Source organism: Colobus angolensis, unplaced genomic scaffold (assembly GCF_000951035.1).
Source record: "Colobus angolensis palliatus isolate OR3802 unplaced genomic scaffold, Cang.pa_1.0 Scaffold36, whole genome shotgun sequence".
NCBI lineage: Eukaryota > Metazoa > Chordata > Mammalia > Primates > Cercopithecidae > Colobus > Colobus angolensis.
The window spans coordinates 5,630,780-5,642,124 of record NW_012116932.1 but is presented as its reverse complement, the minus strand read 5'-3'; positions in this window follow the sequence as shown (position 1 = coordinate 5,642,124).

The following is an 11,345-nucleotide window of genomic DNA, read 5'->3' as shown; positions in this document are numbered from 1 at the left end:
AGGCAGAGGTTGCAGTGAGCCAAGACCGTGCCATTGCACTCCAGGCGGGTGGATCATTTGAGGTCAGGAGTTCAAGACCAGCCTGGCACACATGGTGAAACCCTGTCTCTACAAAAAATACAAAAATTTGCCAGGCATGGTGGTGCATTCGTGTAATCCCAGCTACTTGGGAGGCTAAGGCAGGAGAATCACTTGAACCCAGGAGGCTGAGGTTTCAGTGAGCTGCGATCATGCCACTGCACTAATAGAGCAAAACTCTGTCTCAAAAAAAAAAAAAAAAAATTCACACAGCAGAACACTGGGCAGGTAAGGGTGGAAGATGAGGGACCGCACCATCAATTTAGGGGAACATTCTCCCCACTGGCTGCTATTTGCCAGATGATACAAAATGTTTTAAATGCCCTTGGGGATGTCTGGTTCTGAGACAATATAGAGTAAAAACACTTCTGCTTATTCCCTCTGCTAAGTACAGGCAAAATACCCTGGACATTATATAAAATACAAATATAAGGAGACTCTGAAGCGTGGAAAGAAGAAGATAGAATGGTTAGGGACCTTAGGACCTGTGGAATCATATGGCACTGGCCTAGGGTTTTGTTTTTGCCTATGCCTAATAGATCTCAGATTGAGTATGGAGAAGGCAGAAAACTATAAACTAATGAGTACAGGTAAAGGAAAAAAAAAAAAAAAAAAGGAAAACCTGCACTTACTAGCCAAAGGACCAGAAAGGGACAGTCTTGCAAGAAAGAAAATTTGTAGAAAATAACCACTCCAGCTAAACCATAGAAAAAATTGTAGTATTACCTACACCCTGCCAGCAAAGGCCAAATGGGGAACCTAAACTTCCACTCTCACCCACTTGGGTGTCAGAGGGAGTCTAGCAGAGAGTCAACACTTTCACCACTGCCCAGCAGTAATGTCCTCTATCATGTCAGTGGAAGCCAGATGGGGAGTAGTAACAAGGCATCCTTCTCCTTCCCAGCCAAGGCTGTATCAGGGGAGGCTTAGTGGGCAGCCTGAACTCTCATCCTGACCCAGCAGTAACTAGGCACTCTCTCCCTTGTTCTCCCTCACCTCTACCCTGGGATGTCAATAGAGTAACCTGCACTTCTACCTCCACCAGACAGCATTGTTTTGATGTCAACGAAGGCTAACTAAAACAGAAGATCTAAAGGAGATCCAGCCTCATAACATAGCATCCAAAATGTCCAAGGCTGAAAATCAGTCAACATACCAAGAACTAGGAAAATCTCAACTTAAGCAAGAAAAGACAATCAACAGATGCTAACACCAAAATGACACAGATGTTAAAATTTTCTGAAAAGAACTTTAAAGCAGCCAGTGTAAAAATGCTTCAATAAGTAATTGTAAACATGCTTGAAACAAATTTTTTTAAAGTCTCAGAAAAGAAATAGAAGACATAAACAATTAAATTGAAATGTTAGCACTGAAAGAAAAGAAAAGAAAAGAAAAAACTTACTGGATGGGTTCTGTTGTAAGATGTCGATAGCAAAGAATCAGTGAACTTGAAGACAAACCAATAGGAACCACCCAATCTGAACAAAAGAGAGAAAATAGACTGGAAAAAAATTAAGTCTCAGTAACTTGTGGGACAATAAAAAAAGTCTAACATGTATGTCATCAGAGTCCCAAAAGGAGAGGAGAAATAATTTGGAGCTAAAAAGGTATTAAAATAAACATGGTTGAAAATCTGCCCAATATGGCAAAAAAAAAAAAAAAAAACCACCACCACCACCAACAAAACCCATAAACCTATAGAGCCAAGAAGGTAAGCAAACCCCAACCATTATAAACCCCAAGAAATCCACACGAAGGTACCTCATAGTCTAACCTCTGAGAATTAAAGACAAATAAACAAATATTGCAAGCAGCCAGAGAGAAATGATGCCTTACCAATAATGAAAAAATTTTTGAATGGCAGTAGATTTCTTTCATCGGAAGCCATAGAGGTCAGAAGACATTGGCACAACATTTTTCAAAGACTGAAAAAAAAAAAAACCTGTCAACTCAAAATTCTATATCCAGTTAAAATATTACTCAGGAATGAGGAGGAAATCAAGACATTCTCAGATGAAGAAAAACCATGAGAATTTGTCAACAGCAGCCCTACCCTAAAAGAATAGCTAAAGGAAGTTTTTGAAAAAGAAAGAAATACAAGAAAAAAAATCTTGGAATACTAAGAAAGAAAAACAAGAGAATCAGTAAAAATATGTGTAAATTGAGTAAACTTTCATTTTCTTGAATTGCCAAAATTATATCTGATGGTTTAAGCAAAAGATCAGTTTAGTGGTTATGTGCAGGATAGATTAAGGAAGTTGATAAGCATAGTGGTAATTTCTGCTTCAGGCAATTTCACAGACAAAAAAGAGAAATGTAATGACTACTGGCTGGGAGAAGAAACTCTGGGATCCCCACAATTTCCTCTTTCCTCAAAATATCTAATCCACCAGGTTACTTCCTCTCCTAAACACTCCATGCATTGTCTGATGTAGTTTTCAACTTATGTACAGGAAATATTTGGGACAGCTATAAATGAGGGAGAGTCGAGGCACTTAAACAAGGGAAGGCCTCTATATCTCACTGAAACTGATAAAATGTCAACACAAGTAGAACTGTGATAAGTTAACACATGTATAATGTTACACCTAGAGCACCTACTAAAAAATCTGTTCAAACAGTTACTCTCAAACACTATAAATAAATCAAAATGAAATTCTCATTTCATTTGGAAGTGCCCAAATTATAGAGCTGGAGAACAGATCAGTGGCTGCCAGTGTTTTGATAGGGTGAGGGAGGGAAATGGGTGTGACTACAAAGAGGCAGAGCTTTAAGATGTTGCAGTACAGGCCGGGTGAGGGGGCTCACGCCTGTAATCCTAGCACTTTGGGAGGCTGAAGCGGGCGGATCACAGGGTCAGGAGATTGAGACCATCCTGCCCAACAATGGTGAAACTCCGTTTCTACTAAAAATACAAAAAATTAGCTGGGTATGGTGGCACACACTCGTAATCCCAGCTATTCGGGAGACTGAGGCAGGAGAATCGCTTGAACCCAGGAGGTGGAGGTTGCAGTGAGCCGAGATCGCGTCACTACACTCCAGCCTGGGTGACAGAGCGAGACTCCGTCCCAAAAAGAAAAAAAGATGTTTATTTTTTTCAAGTAGCTCTGTATCTTGATTTTGGTGGTGGTTACACAAATCTATATATCTGATAAAATGGCATAGGACTCTACACACGTTATACCAATGTCAAGTTCCTGGTTTTGATATTGTACTATAGTTATGTAAGATGTGTTCATTGCGGGAAATTGTGCTGAGGATATAGGAACTTCCCTGTACTATTTTTGTAACTTCCTGTAAATCTACAATTATTTCAAAATAAAAAACTCAATTTTTAATTTAATATAATTAATATAGTTTAATACTGTATTAACATTAAATTTTAATTTATTAATTAATAAGTAAATATATAAGTACTTTTTTTTTTTTTTGAGATGGGCTCTTGCTCTGTTGCCTGGGCTGAAATGCAGTGGCATGATCATGGCTCACTGCAACTGCAACCTCTGCCTCCTGGGCTCAAGCAGTCCTCCCAGTTCAGCAACCTGAGTAGTTGGGATTACAGGTGCACACCACCACACCAGGCTACTTTTTTTGTTTTTTTTTGTAGAGACAGGGTTTCACCATGTTACCCAGGCTGGTCTCAAACTCCAAACTCCTGGGCTCAGGTGATCCACCTGCCTCAGCCTCCCAAAGTGCTGCTGGGATTATAGGCATGAACCACTGTGCCCAGCCAGAAGTAAATTTATTAATATTGATACTGAAGCTTACTAATATTTAATAATAATATTTAATATTAATAATACGTAATTAATGTTAAATATTTTAATTAAACATATTTTAAAAGTAGAAACAAAAGCCCCTGGGTGCTTATGAAATGACCAAAGCTTAATTTTCCATCTTGTTTTTTAAAGGAAGAATATTTTTCATTATAAAAGTGATTGCTGATAACTATATGCATATGTAAAAGAATACGTATTTTCAACCACAATTTCATTTTATGTTGAAAAAATTGACCAACTTGGCTTTTGAGGACCTACTTATTATATTGGTCCAGGTCAAAAGCAGCATATGAAGCTAAGCTAGGCATGGCTCTGTTCTCAAGAAACTTAAAACCCAGTGGAATAATTGAAGCACAAACACAGAAGATATGAAGAACTCAAGAGTTAGACAACAGAGTCCTCTATAACAGATGCGCTGGCTGGTTCCAAAAACAGTATGTCCTACAAGTCTTGCAGACAGGCCTCTGTGGGACAGAGGTCTTGAAAAGATGACATTTAGGTGCTTTCGAAGGTGGCAGAACTGGTAGGTAGACACCAAGAGAGGAAGGAGATTCAAGCAGTAAGGAAATAATTTAAGCAGAAGGGGAAAGTGAGAAGCATATTTAGGAGCAGGGAGTAGACTGGTAGGACAAGACTCCAGGTTCAGTAGGAATGACTGGGGGCACTGGAACTCAGGCTGCAACAGGGAGCATCGATTGTGTCTGGTTAGGAGGGAATTGTTAAAACCAGTGTGTGGAGAAAATTAGTTTAGTGGTCGTATGCAAGATAGATGAAGGAAGTTGATAAGCACAGTAGTAGTTTCTGCTTCAGGCAGCTGCTCAAACAAAAATGAGAAATGAAGTGACTGCTGGATAGGAAGGAGAATCCGTAGTCTCCAGAATTTCCTCCTTCCTCATATCAAATGACTCATTCCAGTGTTCCTTGTCCTAAACACTCATGCATTAATTCAACTTGCAATGACCTATCCCTGAGGTCATGAGGGTGGGCCAAGGCCAAGGCCATATGAGGCAGGTCTCATGTGGCTCTGGTTCAACCAGATTCCTCTGGTTGCTCATCCATAAGTGAAAATGAATGTGTTTTAAAAACACCAAGTTCAGCTGCTTCAGGTGTTACCTCTTTCTAAAGCAGGGCTATCCAACAGAAAGATAATCTGAGCCACATATATAATTAAAAAATTTCTAGCAACCACATTAAAAAAGGTAGTAAGAAGCAGGCAAAATTAATTTTAATAACATATTTTATTTAACCTAAGGATCTAAAACATATAAAATATATCTAAAATATCGTTTACATAAAAATTATATCTCTAAAATATTATTTCAACATGTAATCAATATAAAAACTATTGATGATATTTTACATTGTTTTCACATTGAGTCTTAAAAAGGCACTGTGTATTTTACACTTACAGCGCACATCTCCATTTGGACTAGCCACATTTCAAGTGCTCAATCACTACATGTGGCTAGTGGCTACTATATATTGGATTGTGCTTCTAAAGAACGCTGCTACTCAAAGTGTGATCCCTGGACCAGAAATATTGACAGCATTTTTTAGAAATAAAGATTCTCAGGCCCTACTCCAAACCTAATTCATCACGTTCTATACTTTGATAGGAGCCCCAAGTGATTAATAGACATAGAAAGGTTAAGAAACGTTGCCCCATGCATTTGGGAAGAGAGACCTAGGATAACAGCGTTTTTGGCTACCCACCATCAACATTCCATCTCCTCATTTAGATTCCATGCTATGATTTCCCTCCAGACACAGACTAAAACCAAAGAGCACCTCTCTCTTTTTCTGAGCACTATGATTGGTTCAGGCACGTCACGTGACTTGACCAGACTCAGTGAGACACAATGATTCCTTTGGTAGCTCCGACTGTGATTGAATCTAAAAGGTTATAAATTCTGGAGCCACTTTGAAGAGTGATCGTGCTCCAAAGTGGCTCCAGAATTTATATTTGTATATGAAGGTTTCTGTATAAAGCCTGTAAATAGAGAAAACCAGATACTGATGACATCATGTGAGCCCCTGCTTCAAGCCTTACTGCCAGAATTTTCAGATATGTGAGCCAGCAAATTCTCTGTTTAAAATAGTTTGGGTTGTGTGCTAGATTATCTGTCTTCTCCTCCACATCTTCTCTTGTTCTCCACCAGGCTCTGTGCCCCAAGATAATGACCTTCAAGGATTACATCAACAGGTTCCCCTTGCCCACTGGTTTCCTGTTGGGCTTGGCCAATAGGAGGCACCAGTGGGAGATGAGAGAGCAGGAAGAGAACGATGTGAGGGTATTTATTCTCTTGGCTCTCTTGTGGGATTGCTGAGGGCTGATTATACCTCTCTACAAAAGGCTACAGCTACTTTCAGGCAGTGTTCTCTCTCTCCTACTTTCTCTGCTTCTAGTAGGCCTTAGTCCTCTTGCTCTGTCAGGCCTAGGAATGATAATGGCTCCTGGAGGTGGCTAGCCCTAGTGTACTGCACTATTCCATTTGGTTTTCCTATTCCTTGCCCATGACTGCATGGCTCTTTGCACCAGGTTTTGTGATGGCTCTTTGCACCAGGTTTTGTGACTCAAGGTATTGACTGGCTCCCCTTGCCCACAGGTTTCCTCTTGGGCTTGGCCAATGGGAGGCATCAGTGGGAGATCAGAGAGCAGGAAGAGAATACTTCCTTTATTAAACTGTCCTCAAATTGTCCATTTTGAGTGTGCCATTTGTTTCCTGTTAGGACCTGACTGGCATAGTAATTGGTATCAGGAATAGCCTGGAGCCAAGTCCAGCTGAGTCCAACATAGATTAACCAAATACAATCTGATCTGCAAACACTTGAACAAGAAGTAAATGCTTATTGTTATCTACCACTGATATTTTGTGGTTGTTTGTCACATAGCATCTTTGTGGCAATAACTAACCAACGCCCTTTGTATGGTCATGTGATTAAGTCATGAGCAATGGTATGTAAGAGGAAGTGATATATTCAACTCTTACTTTGTGACCTCAACAGAAAGGTGTGTGCCTTTTATTTTTAAAACCTTCTCATCTCATGCTGCAGAAGTGTGGGTGTGGTGGTGGGAGCTGAAAGCTGCATGTTGAGGATGGCAGAAATGAGATAGGTAGAGCCTCGGTCCCTGATACTACAGAGTTGAACTATCAGTCAGGACTGCTTACACTCAGACTTTTATGTCAGAATGATTTCCTTTTTTTTTTTTTTTTTTTTTTTCTTTTAGGCAGGGTCCCACTCTGTCACCCAGGCTGGTGCACAGTGGTGTGATCTCAGCTCACTGCAACCTCTGCCTCCGGGTTCATGCAATTCTCCTGCCTCAGCTTCTCGAGTAGCTGGGATTACAGGTGCACACCACCACACCTGGCTAATTTTTGTATTTTTAGTAGAGGCAGGGTTTCACCATGTTGGCCAGGCTGGTCTCAAACTCCTGAGCTCAAGCAGTCCATCCACTTCGGCCTCCCAAAGTGCTGGGATTATAGGCATGAGTCAAGGTACCCAGCCAGAGTGAAATGGATTTCTATCTGGCCATTGCTACAGCAGGAATGCTGGCATCCTAATGAACTTTGGGGTTTCTGCCACGAGCAACCGAGACAAAATGGGTTTGCTGCAGGTCCCTCAGAGTGCTCCTGCAACCCGTCCCTCTATGTCCACGATAGTCTACTTCCTGTTCTGCTGTGGGTCCTGCCCACTTTGCTGTTGAACACTGGGCCCATCTGTAGTCTGCCCTGAATCACTACTGCTCCTGTCACAAGGGTCCCCTTTCCTGCTCTACTGATAACTGTGTGGGTGTATCCAGCTTCACTGAAGGGCTGGCTGTAACCGGACAATTCATATGGCTGCTAATTTAAAGCACAAAAATCATTAGAGTAGGTATGCACATTTATAACTCAGAGGTGTGAAGACAGTGTAGCTTGTTTTCTATAATTGAATCTTTTGCATGAACCCCTGCCCTGCTGGGTGGGACGGGGAAAATTTAGCTTGCCAATAATAATATTATCAGATTTTTTTGGTGTCTCTGTGGGTAACTTGATCACTCTTAGGCAAACGCTGTTTTTTAGGCCTCCTTCTCTTCTCCCTTCATCTTGCCAAGATGGTGTCTGGGAGTCTGCGAAAGAGAAGGCTCATGTGACCTTGTGGTGGAAAGAAAGGGTTGCCTTGGATCTCTGTGAGCAGGTCCTTGTACTGTCCTCTGGCTCTGCCATGGAGTGCCTGACCTAATTTTATTCCTGACTTGCTATGTGTCACCTGCTGAGATGCAGCGGGCCTCATATGGCCTTAGGAATGTGATGCCAGCATCCAGCACTGAAGTCTACAGTTCCAATCATTTTCTTTCAGTCACAAAGTCTCACCTCTGTAGGCTTTCATTCCAATTCTCTGTACAGGCCTCTACAATACCTCCCCATACCTTCATACCTTCATAGGGCACAGGAAGCTCTTTTTCTATCTAGGATTAGTAGGGGTTAAGTTCTTGGGCAGGGCATTCTGTAGGACAGTTATATGCAATTCTATGTAAGGGGTCAATGTGGAACTTTATTACACTCATGCTCAACTAGACACTGCAGAGCTAATTGAATTAGCATTTACCTAAGAGAGACCAGGTTACCCATAATAGGAGGATAATGTCTTCACTGCCTGCTGGATGGGGTCCACTGGCATTCACCAGGAAAACAGCATCAGTTCTAGGGGCCCAGGCCTCTTTGGACATTGGAAGATGATCTCCTGTTTAGGTAGATTGCTCACAGCTGTGCACACAGAGAATCGTTCATAAATATTGTGAATTACATTTGATCGAGACTAAGGGGCACTTTAGTTCCCATTTCCTGATGTCTTAAAAATTCCAATTCAAAGCTTACACAGGCAGAGCCCTCTCTAATTTGGTACACCCTGAACCCTAATTCATTTGTTCAGGTTGGGCACTAAAGGAAAACAAGGCAAAGAAAGCTCCACAATCCACTGGGAATCAAATAGAAAGCTTTTATTTCCGTAATCAGATTTTGCAATAATAAATTAGGCAGTGCCATGGGCAAGCAATGATGCAGCAGTGGTATGGTGTGAATGACATTACACAGATGTCTGTTTTTCCTGAGTAAGCAGACCTGAGTCAAACCATTCAGCATTGTTGCCCAATCTCTGTCTCTGTAATGCTTTATTCTATTTCCATCAACCTATAATTACCGGCTATCCCTTATTCAACACTTAAAATAAGCCAGGCACTGTGCTAAGCATTTCCAGGAATTTCTGGAACAAGTTTCTTAACTTTTCTGAGTTTTCTCATCTGTAAAACTGGCATAAAACCTCACAAGGCTATTTTACTGATTAAATGAGGTGTTTATATCCCTTAGTGTGTTGCCTAGCACTTAAATCTAATGGCTGCTCAGGGCTTTTTATCTGAATTCATGTTATGAAAGTAGGCATTATATTACATGCTGTCTGAATCCATTCAGATCCTGAGTTCAGAGAGTGGGGGATACCAAGTTATCTGAACATAAATACGAATATCCAGTTCCTGGGTTTGATAGTGATGGATACCTGTAGTTTTGAATGTTTTATAAATTACAGCTGCCCCTCAGAGATACTCCTGCCCAAGGATGAGAGTTGACTAGCATATCTTTTTGCAAATTTTCCTAAAAAGGGGAGAAAATCAGCTCTTCCTAAGTTTTCAGATTGTCATTATGCTGACAGGACTTAAGGTGGGCAAAAAACGAAAACCCCAGAAAAATGCTTTACTTCCTTTCCAGTCATGGGGTATTTCCACTCCTCACAGGGGACCTACAACCTAATCTGAAGTGCAGAATATTCACAAAAAGAGAAGACTATGGGTACATGGCACCATAGGCTAAGTACCCAGAAATGGTCTGAGGGAGGTGGTAAGCATATACAACTGCCCTCAGGGCTGGAACAATCTCAGAAAAAGCATTCCAAGGGGTGTGGGTGGAGCAGGGAGGGTGGGTCATCCGTTGAACTGGGCAAAGCAGGTAAGATCTGGACAGGTGGAGCCAAAGAAAAGTGGCATTCCTGGAAGGAGTAATAAGCTGAGCACAAGGGCTGAGGGAGGCACAATGAGACCAGGTGGGAATGGATCATGTTGGAGTCTCCTCAGAGTGAAAGAGAGGAAGGGCTGGGGTCGGGGTGCCATAAACACTGGTATTTAAATTTTGAAACATACTTAGAAAGAGCACATGAACATTTATGAATAGTTGAGCATGTGTGTACCCATCATCCAGGTTTAGAAATTGAACATGACCCATATCTACTAAGTCCTCCATGTGCCCTACCTAGGCTGCAGCCTTCTCCTTCCCCCTAGAGCTAATCACTAACTTGAATTTTTTTGTTGTCTCCTTGCAATAAGTTTATTCAATTGTACTTTGATCTTTTTGTGAATGCAGTCATACTCTATGAATTTTTCTGTTACTTTGTTTCTATCAGCATTGCTCTGTGTGTGTGTGTGTGTGTGTGTTGGGGGGTAGTTGTTTTGTTTTTCAGGCAGTCTCACTTTGTCACCCAGGCTGGAGTGCTGTGGCATGATCTTGGCTCACTGCAACCTCCGCCTCCTGGGTTCAAGTGATTTTCGTGTCTCAGCCTCCCTAGTAGCTGGAATTACAGGTGCCTGCCACCTCGCCTGGCTAATTTTTGTATTTTTAGTAGAGATGGAGTTTCACCATGTTGGCCAGGCTGGTCTTGAATTCCTGACCTCAGGTGATCCACCCACCTCAGCCTCCCAAAGTGCTGGCATTACAGGTGTGAGTCACTGAGCCTGGCCTGTTTTGGGACTCATCTATTTTATACAGCTGTAGGTAAATTCTGCTGCTGTATAATATCCATTGTATGAATACTTTTACATTCTATTTGGGTGACTTCCTTTACTTAGCCATTACAAAATATGCTGATGTAGGTATTCTAGTATATTATTATTTGGAATACAAGTACAAAGTTTATTTTGGTTGTATACCAGGAGTGGAATTGCTGGGTTGTAGGGGAGGCACAGGTTCTACTTTGCTAGGTAACACCAAACCGTTTTTCAGGGACGTTGTATCAATTTTCATTCCAACTGTCAGAAGATGAGTTTCTGTTTTCCTCATTTTGGCCAACATTTAGTATCCTCCAGCTTTTTAGTTTTTACCTATTGGTGAAGAGTCAAGTGATATCACATTTTAGTTTTCGTTTGCATTTTCCTGATTAATGCAGCTGAAGTTTATGTTTATGGGCTCTCAAAATATTTTTGTGGAATCAATCTTGGAGAATTGCTTTCAGCAATTTAAGTCACGTTGTGTTCTTTGGTATTTCTCCTTATAAAGAGCTCCAAAAATACACAGAAAGCAAATGTGTATTACACCTCCACGTACCTTCCAGAACTTATTCTATATATTTATGTACAGGTAGAAACTGAATTTATTTTACAAGTTGCTTGTTTACCTTAATATAGACCATCCTATTTCAGTATGTACAATCCTTCCTTCCTTCCTTCCTTCCATCCATCCATCC